Consider the following 24,252-nt stretch of genomic DNA (forward strand, 5'->3'; position numbering starts at 1 on the left):
ACAGAGGGGGTAGTGCTGTCCTCAGCTGTATTACCTGGGAAGGCAGAGTGAAGTGCTCAGCAGCCTTTGTCAATAGAGGTGGGAACAGGGTGAGTGGGCAGCAATAGCTTTTTTTTTGCTTGATTCATTTTGCCAGCAAATTTCAGATGCTGAGGTTTGAGGTGTTGCTGTAGTTGAAGTCATTGCTGTAAGGTTCTCTGGTGACCAATGGGAGGCACAGGAAAAAGCCTGCTTCTTTGACCACTTCATCCTGAACAGTTCAAAGATGAGAGAGAGGAAGAAACGTTGGCGCCCTAGAACAATCAAAAACATGGTCATAGGTTTGCTTCTACAGGAGCTGTGGGAGACCTGCAGGCAAATTCAACATTGGAACCAAAGCAAGAGCTTGGGTCTCACGCATCCTGGATAAGCATTTCTCAGTCCTCAGGTGCTTGCATGTTCTCGGGGCAGTCTCACTGATTTGGATCAAAAGTTGCAGTCTGGATTCAAGAGTCTTTTCCTAATCAAAGCTTAATTTGAAAATTCCTTCTGTACAAAATCCTGATTGGTTTATCAGATGAGCTAAATATAGGCAGAAGTCTCTCTCTCTCTGCAGTTTGTAGCCATCTAGTCTGTGGGAAGGTAGGCTTAGAACTGTAAGCTTCTGCTAAATTTCACCCCTGTGTGTTGGAACAATGCTAAGCATGAAAAGAGCAGTGATCCCAGCTGGCATCACTGCAGCGCTGCAGGACTGCTACCAATAATTGTGCTCAGAGCTTACGTTGCACTGAATTGCCTCATCAAGCATGCTGGTTTTCGCAATGTCAGCTAAACGGCAGTTTATGTTCCTTCCCTGCAGACTACCAAATTGAAGCCTCTGGTTTATTTCATGTATCCTCCAGTGTTGGCCCAAATAATTCCAAAGTAAAAAATGGTTCTAGTGTTCAAATCTTTGTATGGTGAATGCTCGGTGGCAGACATCTTCATGTGAAGAACTACTGCAGTACTCGCATTTAACTTACAGATACTTGCTTGGTACAACACTTAAGGTTGGTAAGATTCTTGACCACCAAAAAGCAATGGGAGTTGGGATGCAGGATTTGTGCCAGAATTACAGTGCAGATTTGTTACATGCCCTTCAGCAACTCATACATGCTCTTAAACTTCCATTTTATAAAATAGCTATCAGTGTTTCAACTGAATGCTTTCAGAGAGCTAATTAACTAATGTTAGTAAAGCATTTGGTATTCTTGGATACACAGCTACAGAAAAATAAATTGCTATGCTTTATGTTGTAAATCAGATTACACTCCATTCCTAAATACTCCTTTCATCTAGGACTGATAGCAAACCTTAACAAGCTAATAAAAACAAACAAACAAAACAACAACAACAACAAAAAAAAAAAAATACAACACACAAGGTAAGGTACAATTGCCTGGGGGCATTTTAATCAGAAGATCTTTCCTTTTCAGGTGAAAAAGACATCTACAATGAACAATTCTACTAGCCAAGAAACAAAGAAAAGGCTTCTTATGCTAAGTTATATGGGCGTAATTACTTTGTGGCTAGACAGTGGGAATGAGAAGAAGGCATCCCATTTCTGAGCTGCTTAAGCAAAGAAGAAAGCCAAAGTCCTGTGTCTAAATTAAGAATCAGAAATGAAAGGTCTTTATCCTAGCTGTTCTGTAGCTGAGGAAGCTATTTAATAATCAACTCAAGCCTCAGTTGCTTTTTCCGCTGTCTGTCCTGTACCTTTGTGCTACAAGTCCTATTTCAAGCACCGTGATGATGGTTCATCTTTGCTTCAGCTGAGTATGCACAAAAACCTGTTACTCTGGGCAATAAAGTGATTCCAGGCTTGTATTAATTTCAATCAGCTGATGAAAACTGAGATTTTGCCTTTGCTCACACTTCATCATTTAGGGAAAAAAAAAAAAAGAAAAAAAAAGCCTGACTGGAGAGGTGTTGTTCTTGCCAACAGAGGGAAATATCTGCTGTGGTATGAAGCTGCCTGGTGGGGCACGCTTAGCTGAGCAGAGGACATAGTGGCAGTGATACTCTGATGGTCTGAGCTGGTAGTTTTCCACAGCACTTACCCAGTATCAGGACATCAACCTTTTTCCATTAACTCATCCTTTCTGCAGCTCTGTGGTTTCCTGTGCTTGTTCTAGTACAAATTTCTTTCCATCCCCAACTTCTGTTGCGCAGTTTTTACTTCATAAGGCAACAATTTTGTTCCCATTTTGATAATTGTGAGCTGCCGAGGACAGAAAAAAGGTGCTAACCACTAACACCCTACATTTCCAAGAGCCCTACATACTCTTTCTGCTTCCATAGCTGAAACATCTAAAGAACGCCCCACGAGGCATGAGGAAACACTGGCTTAAAATTAACTTTACCAACCTCAAGACTCTTTGGCAGCCTGAGGATGTGCATGTGAGCAGCCTCTGGAAGCACATGGGTGCCTACATTTCATGTTGCGCAGCTCCCTAGCATGGATCCAAGACCTGAAACCTCTTGTGAGAAATATTTATTTGCCTCACTGCTTTGTGCAGATCCTTTGCCAGGCAAACTCCCTGCGGCAGAAGGACTTCCAGACCCCAGTATCACTGGAGGCACATTTTCAGGAGGGAGGCTGGCTGGCACTTACAATGGATGACCTGACACACAAGGAGCGAAATCAGCTCAGCTGTCTGCCGGTTTACCTTCTGCTGCCTTTCTGTGCATGCTTTGGTCATTTTGAGTGGGTGATATTCCACCCAGCAAGGAGTATTTGCGGGATAATCTCATGAAAACTAAGCTCCAATCCTGCAAGAGATTCCTACTTAAGGGCATTTGTGCCCGTGCTAGTTTTGATGGGATTCAGCCAGGCTGTAGGGAGGTGCAGAGGGGTCACCAATTTGAATTACCATCAGGTATGACCCTGACACCTAGCCATCTTCAAAACAAACTGTAAGTGCAGCTTCTATGCTTGATAGGGAGCATACAGTTTTTAAGCTAAGATTTAAGAAAACTTCCAGAGAGAATGCAGCTTGTACAATTTGCTGTCTTAAACAAGTGAATGTATTTGAGACTCCTGATGACAAATTCAGGTACAAGTTCCCACTCCAAAAAAACAAAAAACCAAAAAAACAAAACAACAAAAACAAAAACAACAAAAAAAACCAACCAAACAAACAAACAAAACCCCTGAGGTATCGGTTATTCACAATTCTGTAACATTTCTGGAACAACCACCCAGTTCAGGCTCCTTTGCATTACAATTATCTGGTTTTTTTTGTTTGTTTGTTTGTTTGTTTTTTAATTAATCCTTTTTGGTTTATATTTCTAAATGGAAACAACTTTGAAACTTATGCAAACATCTTTTCCAAGGCTTTTAGTTTGCCCTACAGACTTCTACATGAATCTATCTATCTATCTGTCTATCTATCTATCTATCTATCTATCTATCTGTATGTCTATCTGTCTATCTATCTATCTATCTATCTATCTGTGGTATTGAAGAAAAAACATCAGATCTGGGGAGAAAATTGCTTCATGATCCTCATGGACATGTTGTAACCTTCATTCCTTCCCCCAGGTTCAGAAGGGCAGCGTTACCCAGATTTCTGTGGTTGGTTAAGCTAATGAGAAACCATGGCTTCCTTCCATGGATTAATACAGTTCTGCACGCTACATGATTCTTGCACAACTTTGCTATGGCCTCAGTTGTCCATTCAGTTCACTACACCAAGTCACTGACGTCCAGAAACTGGACAGCAGAACATGTGAGCAGCCTCTCTCAAGAGGAGGAAGAGCATGCAGGATGAAGCTGATGGGGCTGAGACATGGGCTATAAGCACAGCCACCCGACCACCCTTTGAGTCTGTTGCATGGCACAGTCATTCCCCGCGCAGTTCAGTCGCGGGCAGTGTGAAGCAGAGCGGTGTTCCCACCAGCTCCCCGAAGCGAGCTGGCATCTGATGCGGCTGAAATCAGTGCTGGGATCGATTTCTGTAACACCTGCTTTGGTTTAAACTCCCTCAAGAGTGTACGTCGAATCCCTTTAACTCAGACCAAAACTACTAACGGCAGACCAAGCAAAACCGCAAGTTGTGACCCGGATCCGCAGGGCAAACTCCAGCCGGGCAGCGTTTTGCTCTCCCTGAGCCGGGTGCATCCTCCCGCACAGCCTCGCCCGGAGCTTCCTCACACGCGAGTCTGTGGGGCGCGGCTCAGCCCGCACCTCCCCTGGAGGGGTTCAGCGTTCGCTCCTTTAGCCATTTCAGCCCTGCCCGCAGCTGCCTGGGGCAGAATGGGTCTCCCCCCGAGGGCGGCAGCTGCCCCGCAGTCCGGCTCGGCGGCTGGAGGAGGAGCTCAGCCCCGCCTGTACCCCGGTTCCACAGGGCATCGCACCCGGGCATCCTCGGCACCGGACGGGGAGGCGAGGCGGGAAGGGAAGGGGCGGCCGAAAATGACAGCAGGGCCCCGCGGGCGCTGCGGCATCGGGGACGGCGGGGCGGGGCCGCGGCCGGGGCGTGGCGGATTTGGGTTGCAGGGGGTTTAGGGTTTTTTCTAATCCCCCCTCCCGGCGGTGAGGAGGCCGCCTCGCCTCCGCGGTTCTCCCCGCCCCGCTCCGCCCTCGCGGCCGCGCATTGTGCGGCGCTGTGCGGCCCGGCCCGCACCGAGCGGCCACGGGAGCGCGGCCACTGCTCGCAGCGGAACACGGTGAGCGCGGCGGGTCCGGGTCTGAGTCTGGATCTGTCCCTGTTCCTGTCCCTGCCCGGGCGACGGCCCCGGTCCTAGCGGGGGGGAGCGGGGTGTCCCCTCGATGTTGGGGCTCTCAGCGAGGTGGGTCAGCTCAGGGCTTTGTTCGTTCCTTTGGAAGCAGAGCCACGTTTCCCCCTAGCGTGGTGCTCCTGTTAGTTCCAGACCTCGGGCTCGCAGTTCTTGCACGCCGCGGGGCTGTTGGGTTAGCGTTTGTGCAGACGCTCATCTCCTTTCTCTTGCAGTCTGAAATAGCTGTCTCAGGTAACGAGCTGGCTCTAAATGTGATTCCTGTGGGCTGGCTGCTGTGAGCCTTATTCACGCAAGTACGATCTGTATGCATGAGTAAGATTTTTTACAGAATGATTTTGCATGTTTCCATCCTGAAGCTTGTAATAATCTCTGATAGCTTCTGCAGAAGATGGGCTCGTGTGTTTCAGTTTCAGTATGTGTGTGTGTGCGCGTGTGCAGGTGCTGATAATTTTGGCAGTTTATTGCTGATGGTTGATAAAGGTCCGGTGCCTCCTTTCTCTACAAGAATACATTAAGTTGGATGCAATCTAGCATTTAATATTGGAGAGGCAACAAGAGCAGGCAGCCTGAGGAAAAGGATCAAGGAGATGATTTAGCTATTCTACTGCTTCTAATTCCCAGCCAGTGTGCTTTTGAGCATTTCATTTTAAATCGGAGGAAATGATCAGCTTTTTGCAGTTATCAGCGCATTGATTAATTATCAAAATATACATTTAAAACAAAAATGTTAGTGCTTAATTTAAAGTAAATGATTTTCTTTTCTGTTTCACTGTCTCTCACACCTATTAGCTGTACAGAAAGAAGAACAGTAGGTGATGATGAGGCAGCCTTCCTATAGTTTGAATAATAGAAGTAGTACCATTTAGGCTGGCTGTGAAAGAAGGTTGTCTTGGTATGTAGGACATAGGTGGATTTCTGACTGTGGTGCTACCTTGCAAAACTGTCCATTGGTCATAACTTCTCCCTTAGCCAAAGAATAACTCATTTAAAACTTAGTTCTAGGAGTCAAGTGAATTTAACTCCAGTTGTTTTATTCCATGTTAGTCTATTAATGTGTTACTAGATACACGTATCGACGGAGATTTCATACTCGAAACACACACTATTGATGGGGTGACTTAATGCTTCATTTTTCTTATTAATAATCTGACTAGGGGAAGACTGTGGAAAGAATATGGAATTAAGACATGTTCCCAGAGAGTGTGCAGTAAACAGACACTGCAAAGCAGTGTAAGAGGAATTTCCAAAAGAACTCATTTCCCAAGATGGAGCTGGATTTTTAGCACTCCTATGCTCCAGAATAAACTGCCAGATTCCTGATTCTTTCTCTTTATTTCTCAAACTGTTGTATTTAGAGCTCTTCGGAAGACCTTGATGGAAGTGCATTTGTGTCAACCAGTAGTGCAGGTCAAGTTCTGAGCACTTCAGAAAATCAAGCCCTGAGCAGTTAAAAAAAAATCTGCTCCTTCAGTTACAGTCACCCCTCTTCTTCACAGAGTTCTATTATAGAAGCAGTGTCTTTCAGTTTTTATGGCAGGTAGAATTATAGTTGTTAGATGTAGTCACAATAAAGAAAGTCAGCAAAGTTTTGTTTTTTTTTTTGTTTTTTTTTTTTATAATATAAAAACCACCAGGATTAATGAAGAACTCCATAAACACATATGATAAAATGCAAGATCTGTAAGAGAGCTGTAAGTGGCAATTAATCTCTTAAGAAAAACAATAGGTAATGCTAAAAATAGCATTTCCAGCAGGAGAGTTCAATATTGTAGTGGATATTAGCTGAAAGAAGGTATATTGGTTCAGCACTGAAGGCTCTGATAATTTGTGCCAGCTGACATGCAGGCCTACTTTGTCGTCCTTTAAAGCATCATTCTTGCATGTATGTTTGATAATAAACCACAAAAGCAAAGCAAAAATTGTTCTCCAAGGGGAAGATTAGAGCTTTTTTTTTTTTTTTTTTTTTTTTTCTGTAAATAGTGTTATTATAATTTCTGAGGCATATTCTGATCTTGTATAACTCAGTGTAGAATGGCTAAGCTGTGTTCAACTTGTGCCTAAATTGGTCCTGTAAATGGGAAGGAGCATCCGCGCACCAAGAGGAGAATGGTTAGATCTGTTTCTGAACATCTAATGGTGTTTAAAGTTCTTTAGCATTACTGCTAGAAAAATGTCTTCATAGTCAAGTCAATGGAAAATTTGCTTTTCCTGTAGCCATGACCACAGTGTCTGAAGGAACTGTTGAATTATGAGACCTGGTAATTTGCTGCCTACGTCTGTGGTCCAGGACTCTCTTACACTGAACAAAAAGAAGAGAGGAAAATGACCAATGCTTGTCCAGAAGTATGTCCTCCTGGTACCATTTGCTTTCCTCATGGTTTATTGGAACAAGAATGGTGAGTTTGAGGTGTGGAGAAAACAGTGATTAAAGTGATTAATTAGCTCACGCATATGGAAAATACTATGAGGCTTATGGATTATTTGAATTAAGTATTACTATTAGAGACATCGGTTGCCTGTTCTAAAATTGTATGTTTCAATTGAATGTTTCAAGCTGTTGGTGATATTAAAGTGTTGCTTAAACTGTGATTTAGGTCTGTTTCAGCAGAAAGGCCAATGGAAGTCTTTTAGTAGGGAAAAATACAATAGGTAAGGATTTTTCTATTCAAACATTTATTTTAGTGGCTGTGAAATGTGCATATATGGGAGTGAGGAAGAGGGAGCTGAGTTAGAAGCTGGGGTATAAGGTAAAATTCTGATATTCTTTTATGCCACCTTGCAAATACATTTGCATTTAAAATTTTCAGGCAAGCTAAACTGGAGGACGGGTGCAGAATGCTAAACAAAACCTGACAGCTAAATCAGATGCTACATAAGGATCCTAGGCATTCCCATGCTCAGACATTTGAGTTTCAGATTGTTACTCGTAATGATTATTGATCTGAAACAAAGACACATTTGGGGAAAAAATGAAACATCTATTTTAATTTCAAGGATATTTACATTCTGTCACTTTTTTTCCTTTTTTTTTTTTTTTTTTTTTCGCAAGAACTGTGAAACCCAAGCCCCTTCCTGCCTGTCAGCTAGCCACAGTATATGCCGTTGTGTTGGTTAGGCTGAAATTCCGTCTGCCTTAAGAGCAGTTTGGGGCTCAGCATTGGACTGAAAGATATTGTGTATCATCATATACATACTCTTCATGCTGCTTGAGCCAGCAGGCAAAGCTGCAGCTCTTCTTGGAAACCTGGTGTGGATGAGAATAAAATGCATTTACGCTCATTACCAGTGTAACGTAAATGCCAGTATGATGACAATCAGGAATGGAACATGAAAGGCATCAGAAGAGCTTGGTGCATTTTACCTGCAAATGTGTAAAACTTCAGTGCCTGCAGCTGTTGGAAGTGAACCTTCCCTCAGCATTTGGCAGACCAGCAGCAAGGAACGATCTGAGGAGTGGAAAAGGGCAATAAAATGAGCAATGCTAGTGTGTGCAGTGGGTGTGTGAAGGCATACCAAAAGTCACGGGGTTAAAACAGATGGAAGGCTGTGGCAGTAAAGCAGCAATGTAAGGTGGAACATTTGTCTGTGGCATCCTGGTTGTGCATAAAAGAGTAGTGTGGGTGCTCTGGGTGCAGTGAGCTCCTTGGGTTAAGCAGAAAGACTCCTGCGTTTTGAAAGCTTGGGAGGGAAGGGAAAAAACTGCCCAGGTAACTGAATTGGCTGAATTAAGAGGAAATGCTTGGTGTTGATTTCAGGTGCAGATACCCCATAGAGCATCATTTAGCCTTTGCAAGGTTTCCCAGGTGGCCAAGAAGGCCAATGGCATCCTGGCTTGTATCAGAACTAGTGTAGCCACTGTGTCAGTTTTGGGCCCCTCACTACAAGAAAGATGTTGAGGCCTTGGGGTGTGTCCAGAGAAGGGCAACAAAGCTGGTGGTCTGGAGGAGCAGCCAAGGGAACTGGGGTTGTTCAGTCTGGGGAAGAAGAGGTTCAGGGCAGACCTTATTGCTCTCTGTAACTACCTGAAAGGAGGATGTGATGAGGTGGGGTCAGCCTCTTCTCCTGAGTAACTAGTGATAGGACTAGAAGGAATGGCTTCAAGTTGTGTCATGGGAGATTTGGATTGGATGTTAGGAAAAAATTCTTTTCCAAAATAGTGGAGTCACTGTTCCAGGAGGTGTTCCAGGAGCGGTTAGATTTTGTACTAAGGAACGTGGTTTAGTGGGGAATTGTGGGTGGCAGGTAGACTGTTGGACTGGATGATCCTGGAGTTCTTTTCCAACCTTGGTGATTCTATGATTCTAAATAGTCTTCCATGAAAAATCCTGGTAGCGCTGTTGGTTTGGGGATTTTTAGAGCTTGTGGAGAGGCCAGGAAGATGTTCTGCAGGGCTGACAGCTCAGTGGTATGATCTCCCAGTCTGAGCCTTGCCTGGGGATTGGGATGGAGATGTCAGAAATGAGTGTGCAGTTAACAGGCCTGCTGTTCTGCTTAGAACCCACTCCTAGATCACCCGTGCAGCCTGCTGAGAGGGACGGACCGCCCTGCCAGCCTGGGCTAGGCGCTGTGGGGAGAGAGGGGGGCTGGGTGTACTGATAGATCCTGTGCCATCTTTAGCTCACAGGAGCCTGCAGTTCAGGGAATATAGGAATGCGTGTCTTGCTGGCAGCTGAAATGCATGCCATTACTCTGTAAAACAAATGTCGTAGCATATGATGTGCCTTTCTGATCACAGCGCAAGGAAAGATAGGAGGGGGAAAGAGATGGGGGACAGTTTCTGGTGGTGATCACAGCAGGTCACACTAGAAATAGTGCTTTGTTTACATTGATTCTGTTATTTTGTGTTCTTGGATCTGTGTTATATTTTCTTGAGGAAAATCTGTAAAGGAAAAGACTCGGGGCATTTTCTTGCTTTAAAAAAGGATGTTATTGGAATATAGTTACCTCTTTGCTGAGTCCTGTAATAGACACAACATTGTGTGCTTGCTAAAGTGTGAAAAGCAACTTCAAAGGGGCTATTCTAGAATCTTGGGCAACGCACAAACAGATCAGAAGGGCTGAGGGCTGTGATCCGAAACACTGCAGTCAGGGGAGGGAGGGATGGCTGCTTTGGATGAGTGCCTGGGATTTTTCAGTCCAAGATCTTATTTTTGCTTGCTTGAATTTAATCAGTTTATTTGGGTTTAAGGTATTATTTAGAAGATGATTCCAAGAATATGAAAGGATTATGATTTTGAACATAAACCTAATCAGTTTTGTGGTACTTCTGTATAGAAGTGGTTATTCTGTCCCTCTGTTCAGATACGCAGTTGATGTGTTCATGAACAGAGACATCTGAATGGCCAACTAGTATGATAACATACCTCTCTCAGGTGGTTCGGTGTCTTTAACATGTAGTCTTTTCTCCACTGCATTTCTTGTCCATCTTGGAATAGTCTAGGGTTTGTATGAATTAGACGTGCTCTTACTGCAAGAACAAGTGGAGTCACAAATGCTCCAAGATGGTATGTTGCTGCAAGACAGGGAGGAATGTTTCTATTCTAATTCATAGTGGATGCTTTAAAAATTGGAGATCATTTGACTGTCTTCAGCATGAATGGTTTATTGGAGTGCAGGCAAGGTGAAAAAAAAACCAAAAAAACAACAACCAAAAAAGCATTTACAAAACTGGCTTACAGATGACCCTCCTTTAATTAAGTGTAACTTGAGTCCCTGAATTTGCTCATTGGATGACTTGGAATCAGTTCTCTGCTTCTTGCATTGCCCATTTGAAGTGGAAAGAAGAAATTAAACTATGATTTAAAAAAATATATGTATTTTTTGTTTTGGTTTCAAAGGAAGTCAGAAGGCTTAGAAAAATTGAACATTCATCCAGAAAGTGCATTAATCTAGCTTGGATGTGCTTATCCAACCCCTCTATAAGCCAGTACTGCCGTTTTTACTACTGTTTCAATTTTTTTTTGCCATAAAATATCCCTTCAGGGATCTCTCCAGAAAGATTAAAAGGTGACTTCTCTTCCTTTAATTACCTCTTTATACTTTGATTTAAAAAAACACCATCAAACTAGTTGAATGTGGCAACTTTTGTTGGTTCCAGTGAATAAATTCATTTCACATACAATTCTAAGAGAAACATCCAGTGCTGCCTGCGTTATTGTCTACATTAACTTATAATGTGATCTGGTTTTATTTGCTATTAAAATACAGGCATTGCTGATTATGTACAGAGAGCCTTGATTTGCTCTTGATTACTCCACTGGTTGGCAGCAAGGGATTGTGCTTGTGCAGAAATGGGGTGTTACCAGAATTGAACATTTGTCAAAGGCCATTAGGACTTTTTGGTTTGGTTTTTAAGTTACCTCTGAAGTACTCAGCGAAAGCCACTGGCAGTGGGTTAGCAGACTAAGGAGATGTCTGGGTTGGCTTGGTATAACAAAAACTCTAATCCTAAATAAAGCGGTATTCCTGGTGTAAGTTTTCCTTTGGTGTGTCCTATCAGTCAGGCCTATTCAAAATGCCAGGAAAAAGACATTCTTGTGGTAATTCTGGCACCCTTGAAGATAGGAAGTATTGGAACTTTTGAAAGTGAGTCTGTTTTCATAAAACGTCCAAGCCAGTTTTGTGTAAGTGAAACAATTGGAAAATTCAGGGCTTGGCTCAAGCGTGTGAGATTTACTTGTGTGGATCAAATTTGGCATTACAGCATGCTTCAAATTTAATTCTGTAATGTGCAATTCCAGCATCAGTCAGGTTTTGTGTGTGTGTTTTGTTTTTTTTTTTTCATTTTGTTCTGCATTGCTTTTGTTCATTCATCACTATTAAGCAATTTCCTGGGGCCACTCAGGCTTAAGGGTGTGTTTGCATGACTACCAGAATTGTCTGCGGTTATACAGAAAGGACAGAAAGTATTAAAGAGGGCTGTAAGATATTTTTTCCCTGTCTACAGCACTGTATACACTTTGTTACAGTCATCACGGGTTTCTCAACATTTTCCAGAAAATGTCATGTGAAGAATGGTCCCAGTAAGGAAAGAGATGGAAGGTTTATACTAACATAATAATACATAGTAAATTCCTTCTTTTGATGTTTCTGGGGTCAAGTTTTTAACATTGGTAACACACTACTGGCACTGCTGCTTTTTATTCTTTTTGCTGGCAGAATGCTATCCAAAAGAATATCTACTAGCTGATTTAAATTCAATTCCATTTTCTTTCCATAGAGTTTTTAACAGTGTTTAATGAGAGATGCAACTGAATTGCAGAGCTATTATTCTCCCCCTGAATGCACTGGGGTCCACCCTGAAGTCCTGTGAAGGCTTTTTGATCACTCACGTTTTAATCCTGTCCCTCATAATTACTTTTTGGCTTACGAGGAGTCCTGTACATACTAATTCTGGAAGTCTTAGTCATGCTTATTTAACAAATGGCTCCAGTACCCCATTTATCTGCTTTTGTATCTATTGTTTATTGGCATTTTTTAATTGAGTCTTTAAACCCTTGGGTTCGGGAGCTAGGACCACCCGTGTGGTTAGGCAGTAAACAAACACGAGGCAAATTCTCAGCTGACACTTTAGCAGCATTTAGGTATCCTAGAGAGTAAATATCCACCATTGTTGCAAAAACAATCTTTGTGTCCTATGGATATTGAATGCTGCAAGGAGTTAGGCTTTATAAAGCCTTCATTTCCTCTGTGCGCTTAGGCAGAAACATGATGCGTTTTCTCACGTTCTCTCTTTGCCTTGCACTTCCTCTCATTCGCATAAAGGGGCTGACAAATGGTAAGGCAGAGCGAATGCTTTAGGGAGAGCTTGCCCCTCCTATTGTCTGTCTTGTTTGTTTGCTGGTTTTGACAGCTTCTCTATTCAGTACTAGACAACAGGAGAAGAGAATTGCTGCTGAAAATAAAGATACACTGTTTTAACGTAATCCTGTGAAAAAGAACATTCAGTTTCCTGCACAAATGGTCAAACTGTGAGATTCTTTACTGTCCCTAACTCCTGTAATGGCAAGAAAAACTGTGAAAGCCTATTGAAATCAGGATGATGGCACTGTAGAATGCAACCTGCTACACGCATAATACTTAGTACCCTCTGAAGACTTGAGCTGGGAGCATGATTTTCTTGGCATTTGAGTTTGAAGCCGAGTATGGGGTGTCAGAGGGCAGTTAGCTGAACCCAGGCTCTTCCCAAAGCATTTTTTGTTTTCCCTCTGATTTTCCATATGGGCCCTCACCTGCACAGTCACACGGAGGGACACACGTGGATGCACACTCTGTGACAGACTGAGCATGAATGTTGATGCTGCTCTTAAAACAGGCCACCCCTCTGCACTTTTTCTGCAGTGCACTTATGTAGTCATGTATGCAGAATGTAAATCCCACAAAGATATGCCAGATATCTAGAGATTGCCTGCGCTGTGTTGGTGCAACTAGTGAAAATAGTGTATGGTGCTTGCCATTCTTCCTATCAGTGCAGGAGCATGTCCAGACAGACATCTCTGACTAGCATCTTCTGTCCTCTCAATCCCATTGCCAGCAGGAGCCAGGAAAGATGGACACGACTTAGACATACGTAAAGGGATGTACCCTTTAGTGCTTTTTGCTTTGTACTCTTTCAGGAAATGCAGGCAATGAAACAGATGATATATATATCTACTGGGATTCGTAGCCATTCAATCTGAGCTTTCCAGAGACTGGCTAGATACATCTGGCAGAGCCCTGGAGAGCTCGGAGTGGCTTTTATCCATGTCTGCTACTGAGCTATATTTACATACCATGGGGCTAGATTACCTGTGGTTTAATCTTTGGGTGCAACCCAGCACTTCTGCTGTATTATCCCGTATAAATGCTAGAGGTGTGGTGTGCTGTGGTTTAGGGTGGCCACAGTGATGAAAAGAGCTTCTTGAGGGACCTAAAGGCCTCAGAAGCTTTTGCCACTACTTTGGCTGGCTCCTGCAGCTCTGGGCATGTGTTTCAAGATCTCAGATACAAACTGAAGCATTTGCTTAGATTCCCTCCCTCGTCCCTTTGTTTTTAATAAAGTTCTCTGCATCTGCTGTGCTGTGCAGTCTCTTGCCTGCCTCTGCAAATGAGGCAATAATGGAGCAGATTTATTAAGCTGATAGATTAAAGAACAGGAAATAACAGTGGATTTAGTGGAGTTTGAAGACAGTTGTGACCTCTGAGGAATACTGCACTGGGCTCAAATAAAGCCAGTGGTCAGGGTGGCCAGAGTCATAGGGGACATTTGAAGTTAGTTAAGAGAAAATCACTTTGCTTAGATTTTAAAAACAACTTTTTTTTTTTTTTTTTTTTTTTTTTTTTTTTTTCCCTGATGCTGCAGCAAAACCCCTATGTTCTCAACGTTGAAAGGAAAACAAAACACCTTTGGCCTGATGCAGGTCCTCTCCATGCAGCAGTCTGTTTAGTTGTGAATTTACAACTTCTTTTCTTGCTGCGGAAAAGGAACCCAAATGTTTTGTTGTGCTCTGGGGCTGGCAGATGCAGAGGTGTGTTGGTGCTGGTGGGTTGCTCTGTAGCACTGAGCAGGATGCGATGAGCCAGCGCTTATTTATGCTGTTGTGCTAGCAGCTGGGCTGAAGTCTGGGAAGCACTTGAGAAAGAGTTTGTCAGAGCAAGTGCTGGGAAGGTGAGTAACACCCATGCTTTTAGAGTAGCTAAAGGTATTGATTCTTTTTTGCACTGCTTTCCCGGTATAAATTGTTTCCACGGGCAGCGCTGTGTACCCTTTTCTTGGGGCATTTGTATGCAAACACTGCTCGTGCTGTAGTTAATGCCTGCAGCACTGACAGTCAACTCTTGTGCTGCCCTAATTCCTATCCTGTCCTTTTCCCCACCTTCTCCAATCACTTTCCAGTTTCATCTGTTTAAAAGCTGTAAATTACTACAGTAAACCTGTGACTCTCAGGGGATGTGTCTGTCTGTGGCTGATGTTACTGAGTGGAAATGTGCAGCAGTGTAGAAGATGAGACCATTTGTATTAAGGATGCTGGGCTATCTAGAGGTCTTTTATTTTCTACAGAATGGAAGAGCTCATACAGCAAGCTTGAGGATACATAAGGGAAATATTTGCTGCAGCCTTTATGCATGAAGCAACTTGAGGGAGGACACAGATATATGGGCCCTGCTGCACCTTGGTACACCTCATTGAAACGCTGTGCAGCCCTGGCACCCAAGTGGGAGATGCAGGTTTGACACCACGGCAAGGCTGTGGTGCCAGGATGGCATAGATGGAAAACTGCCTTCCAGCTCTCCCTCCAGCGAGGCAGTGAAGTAAAAATGAGGAACTAATATGCATGAGGGTTGTGCCCTTCTTTATATGCTTGATTTTTTTTTAAAACTAGAAGCTTGGGTTCCATGACCACAGTAAATCAGTTAAGGTGAGAGGGGCTTTTGAGTTTCAAAACCTGGAGACTTCTGGCCCAGTTTCACTGCTTGGGGAAGGCAGCAGGTTCTTACAGCTCTTGAAGCTCTGCCTGCAGATTGCTGAAAAGAGTGGATCTGGGGGAGCTGTAGGGGAGGGAGCATTCCTTTCTATTTATTTTATTTTTCACCTTTGAGGGGTATTTTTGTTTTTGTATATCTTCTTTGAGCATCATTATAACCACAGAAATAATATTTTAGAGAGAGTATGTTTCTTCCCCTGCCCTTTAATTAACAGATGAGAGACCATCACCCAAGCGTATTCCAGCAAAACGAAGACATTTCTGGTGTATATTTATTTATGTGGCAAACATGCAGAAGTAAAAAACAGAATTTATAGCTGCAATATAGTATTAATAATAACTTTTCAACTTCCTAGCCATCAGAATTAAATTGGAGTCAGGGCAGTCATTTCTAAGTTGCCTTTCATTTTGAAGTTGCCTTTAAACAGGGGCAAATGTGCCACATGTGCTTCCCATGAGCAGTGGGGCAGTGCTGTCCTGCCACAGGGCAGCTGTGCTGCTGCTGTCTTGGTGAGGTCTTCAGAGCCAAATGCTGGCTCAGTGCAAAACAGCTGGGGTCCGCTGGTCTTTCCTGGTGCCTGACAAAAGCCTTTTTTCTCACTTTTTGTTTGAAAATGAAGGGATACAAGGAAGATTTTTTTTTCTTTTTAATTCCATGTTGTCTAGCTTGCTGCTGTGAGATTATGTGGAAATTCTTCTGCTACTCTAATTACCCATGAAGGGTTGTGCCTAGAACATATCCTGGGAGAACATATGCTTCTGTTTTTGCCTCTGCTAAAATAATCTTTTTGTACTGCCTTCCCACGTCACCTAACTCAGGGAGATTTTGGTCTATGGCTGAGACCCCCACAGTTTAATGCAAAACAGTAATAATTAAAAATGCTTAAATACGACTATTTTTTGCTGTTTCGTAAATGCTTGGGAGCCTGCTTGATAAAATTTGGAGGAAAAAAATGTCCAACTTGTAGTTAATTTTTACTAAGGTGCAAGTACGTGTGAGAAATTTTCCTAAACTAAATGTGAGAGGCAATGCCTCAGCTTGCATCAATCTTCTGAATAGCTTTCAAGTATGGGGTTTGTGTTCTTTGGGGGGTTTTCCCTGACACTTTCCTTGCCTGTTAACCCCTGGCAGCTTTCCAGCATTGTTCTCTGAAAGGGTAGAGCAGTGCTTTCACTGCTAATTCAGCAGAGATTAAGTGATAGCACTGGTAGAGGTTAGGGACTGCAGCTGGAGCAGCTTCAGGTTGCAGTTCCTTTCCATTAACATATGTATTCCTTGCTCGCTGAAGATAACTGCTGCCAGTGTTGGCCATCACTGTTCAGGGTCTCCATTCTGGTTCACTTTTCTGTCTTTGTTATACAACTGATGCTCAAACGTGAATGCTGAAACCCTAGCAAAAATTCCCTCTGTTGTCAGCACTACGCAGATGGCTCCAGGTAAATTCACCATTAAAGCACTGGCCAACCAGCATTGTCCACCAGCAGAGTTTTGACAAGCTTCACAGTGAGCCTTCATGTCCAGACTCTTCCTTCTCTTTGCTTATCACCTAATTTTGCTATTGTAATGCTGGGTTTTCATAAGATTTCCCATAGTTTGGTTTAACGTGCTGTAAGATCTATGGTTGAGCTGTGCTGTTGGATCTGAGATTTGAATTGTGTTGCTGTTCGATGACTTGTGATACTGGATCTCCAGTGCTTCCCTTGTTTTCACGGGAGCATGAAAGTAACCAACTAACATGGATCCCCAACAGGGCTACCTTTTGCTGAAGAAGTATTTGTATTTGTTCTGGATGTAAGTGACTCCTGCTGCTTACACAGGGTTGTTACCTGGTTACAGAGGAGTTGTGGAAAGCTGTAAGCGCTCAGTGGTACATTAAGGTTTGTAGCTTTGCATTCCCGCTGCAACTCTTGGGTGGTACAAGAAAGCCTCTGCTGAATTACTCAAAGGAGGTACACTGTGTGATCATACATGTCCAAGCCTGCTATAGACAGTTTAAATACACAGCTCCTCTGTTCCCCACACAGTTGCTCTGTTCCTTTGCCTTGAGTTGTTCTCGCATATGCTTGCTTTGCTGTAGAGGATGGTACTGCCATGGTGCTCTTCTCCTGCCCTGGGCATCAGGATTGCTGCAGCTGCTGCCTGCTTTAAACCTGCCACCTGCATCTGCCAGGGGACCTGCTTGCAGCATATCATAGTGTCTGAGCAGGAGCTTGGATAGATTTCAGTACATGCATTTCACACCAGCATAACAATTGTATTGGAGCAGAACTGGAGTGATGCTGTGAGTCTGATGAATGTATTCGTTGGCAAAATGTTCATTTTCTAAATGCTCAATGTTGGGTTTCTAGCAGCTCTTTTCCTCTCTGCTTGGTGAGAAGCTACTGTGTGGGAGCTTCATTTGTTATGGATTTTTACCACATATTTTGGTACACAGTCCAAAAGTTCACAGAGCTCTGTGCAGCTAGGTAGGTGATATGACTTCCTTTGCTGGAAACAAATTCATCCATCCATTCATGTGTAAAAATCTTAACTGTCATGGAAATTTTGGTAGGAATGTGACATTACAATCAAGGGTCAAATCTCTCAGGAACACATAATGGCAAATTAAAGGGTTTTTTTTCTTTGTTTTTGTTACTCTGGGTGATAGTATCTTTCTCTTTTGAAGTTGTATAAAACTTTAGCTATGTTAGGAGCCAGCTGGTTGTCTGGGACAACTCATTGCTTTTATGGAATGGAGGAGAATGGGGAAAACTTCTTGGCTTTTTTTTTTTTTTTTTTTTTAATTGGCGAATCAAGGACTGTGTTTTCTTTCTTTTGTATTTTTCTATACGTTTGTTTTGGTGTGGTTTTTTTTTTTGTTTGTTTTTGTTTTTGTTTTTTTTTGGGGGGGGTCTGGCTGACACCAGTTTAGCACTGAAGAGGCTGTTACACTCATATGCCCATAACAGAGGCAGGCTGAGACGAAGCAGTGCTATGGTGGCTGACAAAGTGATGCTGTACCTTGTATATGGAGTGACAGAAGAGAGATTTAGTGCTGCAGCTGCTCTTCAATTACTTTGTGGTGATAGTGCCTACGCAACTTATGAACAGGACTACACTGTATTAGTCTTTATTTAAGTACACAAAAATACACACTCAAAAAGTACATATATATGTATATATGCACATGTATATGTATATGCATTCCCAGTTAATAGAAAGTAGGAGGTCTGGTGAGGAGATTGTTCACAAGCAGCACTGGTGGGAATGCTGTAGCTTCCTGATGTGTTCCCATTGTTGGCTGGTATGGTCTGTGTCTTAATGAACAAGTATGCTTTGAATTAGTCTGTGATGAACCACCAGCCATCCTGTGGGAATGACTTACAGACTGTGCTCTCTTTGGCTGACAGTCGGGGTTTTCTTCCTGGATTCTGTGGGGTTGTTGAGCCAAAGGAGCATCCCACCAGCTTGCTGCTCACCCGCCAGCCCTGCCCATGCTGGAGCAGCTGTGCAGCAGCAGTTGCCATCTGTCTGGTTGAGGACAGATTGCTCACGCGGAGAATCAGGAAGCAATTATAAAGCGAATCTCATTTGCTCTTTGAACATGTGGAGGTCCAAGCAGCTCTCTCTCCTCCCCCGCCTGCAGGAAAGGGAATAAAATGTGAGGAGCAAAATGCAGGAGAGGAAGGGTACAAACTGCTGTTTTCACCATCCGCCCACCTTGAGCTGCTCAGCTGATCTGCTGCTGGCAGATTGCACTCTTCTCACCCAGTGGAGATGGCCATGGGAGCTGTGCAGGGAGCCTCAGACCCTGGAGACTGAGGTTAGTAAATAACCTTCTCAGATTGCACTGAACTCAAAGGCACAGCTTCTATTTGCTCTGAATCCTTCAATATCCTCTTCTTCACCTCATTTCTTTCTTCTCTGCCCTCAGAATTTGGCCAGAATTTGGGAGCCAAATGTACTTCCAGTACAAGTGCTTTATCTGGATCAAATCCTGTACCTCTGAGTACATCATAATCAGTTTTGGAAAATTAAGAGGTTATCTAAAAGTACAGGTATGGTACAGTACAAGTAAAAGTACAGTGCCAGCTGTAGCTGTAGTGAGATGACTTCTGTCCCGGGCATGTGGAAGAAGCACTCCTTTCCTTTGGGAAGCTGTATTTTGCATTTACTGCTGTGGAGAACTTGAGAGCAGGCACATGTGGCCTTCAAGGTGATGAATGCTAGGAACTAAGCAAAAATACTCAGGGTGTGTTTGTGCTTTTGAGAATCTTTGGGTACCTTCCTTGACATCTCAGAAGAGAGGAGTCCATCTCTTCTCCTTGGAGCCACATACTCTTCAGAGGGGTATCAAAAAAACCTGGCTCCTGACCCAGTCAGTCTCTGTTGGTGGCAATAAAAAATACCTTGTGTACGCAGTGCAGAAAAATTAAAATCCAGCACAACTCTACTTCTGCTTTTCCTCACATGGTGTTGCTAATGATCATAGAGCTTTTCCACAGATCAGTCACTGACAAGTGTCCCTTCCAGAGCCTGAGCACCTCTCAGGCAGTTGATACTTCTGGGGATTAACATCTCCTCACTGTAATCATTACTGGAAAATGTTACATTTTTTAGGGGCTCTGTGTGCCTCTTCCCTGTCCGAAGGGGTGATGTTGGGGGAACGTTACAGCTCCCTAATATTTGCATTGTAGGGCTTTTAATTATTGATGGCACAAAATTATGACCGCTTTGAATCTAGGTGAATTTTATGATGGTCCTGTAATTGTACTTCTGTTTCTCTTTTCTTTTTGATGTCTTTTTATTTCCCATAAAGTCCTTCCCTATATCCTGCACCCTGTCCTGACCCAGTTGCAGCACATCCAGCCTCTGGCTAGTTTCAGGAGGAAGGATAAAGCCGTCTGAGATCCATTCTATTTCCTCCTGGTGCTGTTTTACTCCCTGCTATCCAGGCATATTGTCCTCACTAATCAAGAACTTACTTCATTTTCTCCATCTATTCTCCAAGGCTTTTTGGGGTCTCAGGTGTGCACTCTGAGGACAACAGTAGGTGCAACTGCAGAGCCCTGCTCTCCTTATATGGGTTTTACTCAAGAAGCTTTTGACTAAGCAGCTGCTTGTTGTGCGTTGGTAGAAGTCTACTGATCATACAGTAGAAACATCAGAGGAAATTTAAATCACTGCCTTTAGCTATTTGCTACCCTTCTTCAAAATCAGCAAGGCTGGTAGAAAGGATCTCCCTATTGCATCTGGCAGCTTCACCAGAGCCTCACCTGTCTTGGCAGCAAACCTGCAACCGTAGGGCTTGGCACCGAAAGAGACCCACGTGACATGTCCCACCTGCAATCTCTGATTTGGTAGAGGAAGGGAAGGGGTGACAGTGTTGTAATTTCTTAAACTTGTCTTTCCAGAAAGAAAACGTTTTTAATACACATAGAGAGAGTATGCATGACCATGGGGTGCTATCCATGCGAAGACAGGACTCTCTTTTTCCAACAGAGTAATCCTGAAAATGAGGAACTGTGAGATTTCACATGTTTTTTTGCCCAGTTCAGAGAAGTTATGAGCCAGAATCCCAGTGATATGACTGGAGAAGTTCATGTTAATGTCTCTGGGCCTTAGAGCATGCTCAGCAGAGTCTACAGCTTTGTGAAAAGAGAGAAATTAAGTTGTCAAGGACTATCACAAGTCATGACCTTGTCGTTTCTTTTTTCCATGCGGATTCAATGTTATTGCTGTATTGAAAATGGCTTTTGGCTCAGTTCTGCTGTCAGATGCCTCTCTCTGCCTCTCCTTTTGCTTCTTCCAAAGCTTGCTCGTTGCCAGAAGCCATGAGTTGGATGAGAAGGCAATGATTTGTTCCTCTTAGCTGCTCATGACTCTCAGTTGTCTGGGATCCATCAGTCTCTTAATCCCTCCGTAGAGGCCTGCTGTTGTTCTCATAGGAAGCTGCTTTTTGCTGTGAATGCTTTTCACATATGTTTTAGGTGCAGCTGCTGTGAATGTGCTCTGGCACCTCCACAGCTGGTAGCTGAGCATGGGGCTGGCAGGGGTGTCAGGGCAAGGTGGGCTGTGGGCAGAATGGCTTATGAATAGTTGAGGGAAATGAAAATGTCTTTCTTTTGCTTTTCTACCTCGCTGCAGTGTTTAGGAATGAGAATGGAGGTGAAAAATGGATGCTTTACTAAAAAGAAGATGCAGCTGAAGCAAAGTGCCTCTCTTCTTTGAGGGGAATGTTGGACCTTGCCTTAATTTGCTCAGTTTTCAGATTAAGGGGTAAATGAGGTGATGGTCCTTATCGACAAGATTGCCCTAGATGACTGAGCCAGCAAAGGAGACCCAGCAGGTGCTCCACTGAAATTCTTCATTATATTCTCTTGCTTACACTCAACTGCATCATTTCCTAGTAAAACCATTCAAAGGCTGTGTCAAAAATTCATAACTTTGAGCGCTTTAATGGAAGCACGGGAAAGGTCTTTCTGTTTCACCTGAGAAAACTGAAGGGAGCTAACAATGTTTAGTTAAATGTGGTGTTCCCCAGAAGAACTCCACCTTGAGCTACCTGAACCTTATTTTTTGTATTAGAATCATGGTGGGACACAGATTTTCTGATGGGAGTTCTATAAATGGACAACTGGTAAAACCTAAGCAGTAATACATCAAATATGAACATAGATAGAAATGATTCACGTGAATAGGATTTTCCAGTCTTTTTCTGCAGACGTTAAGCATTTTGTTATAGTGGTCATTAAAAGCAAAACCAGGACAGTACAGAAAGGTTTAGAAATGGCAGTCTGCAATGACATTTATGATCTGGAGGAGCACAGCTTTTGGGTTGGTTTTTTTGGACTGTTTTGTCATGTGGCAGTCACCTCTTCACAAATGTGATGCTGTTTTACCTCTGTGATGCAACTCGCAGCCTGCTGGCACCATGAGAACACTGGCAGTGGTGCAGCTGCATTTGCGGCTTCGCTTATGAAGTGTTTTTGCTTAAGTAATGTTGATGAAACATTTGCATTATTGGGTAACAAATCAAGGGATTTACTGCACAGCTCAATTTCAGCAGTCTGGCTCTTTTCTGGTGGAATTGGTCCCGCATGTAACAGGCAGAACCCCATGAAAGCACCACTTTGGTCTGTGCTGTCAGCTAGTCTTTGTGCTTGAGATTTAAGGGATGGCAAACAAAGAATGAAAGAGGTTTTAAGCAGGAGTTTTCAGGATGGAAAAGGTTGCAATCTAAGGAAAGAGAGGATATCTTTTGATATTTTTGGACTAAGTTAATTTTATTAATAGCCCCTTACATTTTGTTCTTGTTCTTGGTACACATTCTAGATTTTCCTTTGTCTCCACGGAATAAAATTTGACCCATTTTGGTGCAGAGCTTTCTATGAGTTTTCCTCCAACTTCTTATAAGGGTAACACCAAGGGTTTTGAGGAGAAGATATTCCTTTTGGGTTTTTGTCTTGCTAAGTTTACATCCTCGGAGATGCACAAGCAGATTGTCACTACTGCAGCAGAAAACTCAGAAACATACATGGAACAGAAACAGATGGTCAGCAAAAAGATTTCAGCTACAAGAAGTCAGTATTAAAAACAATCATTATTTGTCTGGGGTACAGTGTTGCCCCAGGGAAAGTCAACAAGGGTTTTCCTGTTGATTTCTGTAGCCAGAATTCATCAGAATTCATCCTTCTGTTATAATTTGAGTTTGTGGCTTGAATTCTAGCTTAATTAAAGTGACATTTTTTCCCTTCAGAAAATTAATCTTGTGCAGAGGAAGTACAGTTATCTTTTATCTCTGGCAAAAAGAAATACATACATCATTTTTTTTACATACAAATCCTGCATTAGTCCGAAAAAAACAGTAAATGAGGGTGCCTGGGTAGCAGCTATAGCATATGTTGAACCATGTGGTTTTGATGCTTGGGACCAGATGTATGCTGGTTTATTAAATAGCCAGGGAGGGGAATATCGAGAGCACAAATGCCAGTTGCTTCATAGACTGAAATGCTACTTATCCATCACCAAAAAGAACCCACACACAGAGAAAGTGGAGAGTATGAACTGTATTTTTAAATCGGTGCCTTCTTACTTCTTTCCACGCTTCTGCTTGATTTACCTGAGCTTACAGAACTGAAGCAGTGACCCAGCCTTTGCATTTCCAGCCACCAATGTTCCTCCTGGTCACTGTGGTCAGAACATCTTTCAACAGGAGAAGGCCCGTAATGCTCTGCTGTGGGTTTTCAGGCAGCAGACCTCAATCATGCCAGGCTGGCTATAGTTATAATCAGTTTCCATCTAGCATGTTGGTTCTTGGCTAGCACCTTGCATACTGCAGTTACTGAAATGTTGGGAGTTATTTGACAGTCACTCATAGCTGAGTTGAATGACGTGCACAGTAATACCACAAATTGGTCCGTGACTGATTCCTCTGACTGCAGCTGGCTAAGCAGAGGCATCACTGGGCAACTGTGTCAGCTCAACTGAAAGAGGGATTTACTGCAGCCCCTGCTGTCTGTCCTAAGTAGGAGCTGGCATTCCCTTGGCCAAACAGGTTCCTGTTGTTGGAAAAGAATTAGTTTTACTCACATTCACGACTAAGCTAGTCATGTAGATAAAGAGGGCGGCTACATTAGTCCATGTTTGTACTGCATCTGTGAGTGTGCTCTGGGATCTGCACTCCTCTGGGCTCGTGTCTCCTTCCGTGCTGGCTGGGAGATCTCAGGCCCTAAAGCAGCGAAGTGATGGCTGTGTCTGCAAAAGTGTTTAGGGTCATCCGCAGTGATTGTCCTCAAGGATTTTTGTTCCTGCTTTCCCTGTAGCAAGGCTTGGGGGTCTGTAAGTGATGCTGTGCCTTAGGAAACAAAACTGATTCTAAAACTCACCTCTGGGAAGTGCCTGCTTTAAGGCATGGTATCAATGCTTGGTAATAAAAAGCTGTATGAATTCCTGATCGGCTCTGCTGCCCAAATAACACACTGATTGCTCCACTGGTGCAACAAATACACTTAGTTAAAATGTCCTACAGCTTCCATACTATAGCAC

The 24,252-nt window shown here is 43.2% G+C and overlaps 1 protein-coding gene across 2 annotated transcripts in view; it reads left to right on the forward strand.

Moving 5' to 3' along the window:
- The first annotated feature begins 4,646 nt into the window (after positions 1-4,646).
- The window catches only part of PRR5 (proline rich 5), an 85,958-nt gene continuing 66,352 nt past the window's right edge, over positions 4,647-24,252 (forward strand). Inside the window, exon 1 of one of the 2 annotated variants that reach the window (XM_042834982.1) lies at positions 4,647-4,689. The gene's annotated coding sequence lies outside the window, so the exon portion shown is untranslated. Of the gene's footprint in view, positions 4,690-7,046; positions 7,158-24,252 lie in introns of those variants that run through there. The other variant, XM_042834981.1, reaches the window with a different exon arrangement.

The sequence above is a fragment of the Centrocercus urophasianus genome, unplaced genomic scaffold (assembly GCF_019232065.1).
Source record: "Centrocercus urophasianus isolate 14NV4802_14NV808 unplaced genomic scaffold, USGS_Curo_1.0 seq_5, whole genome shotgun sequence".
In the NCBI taxonomy this organism is placed as follows: domain Eukaryota; kingdom Metazoa; phylum Chordata; class Aves; order Galliformes; family Phasianidae; genus Centrocercus; species Centrocercus urophasianus.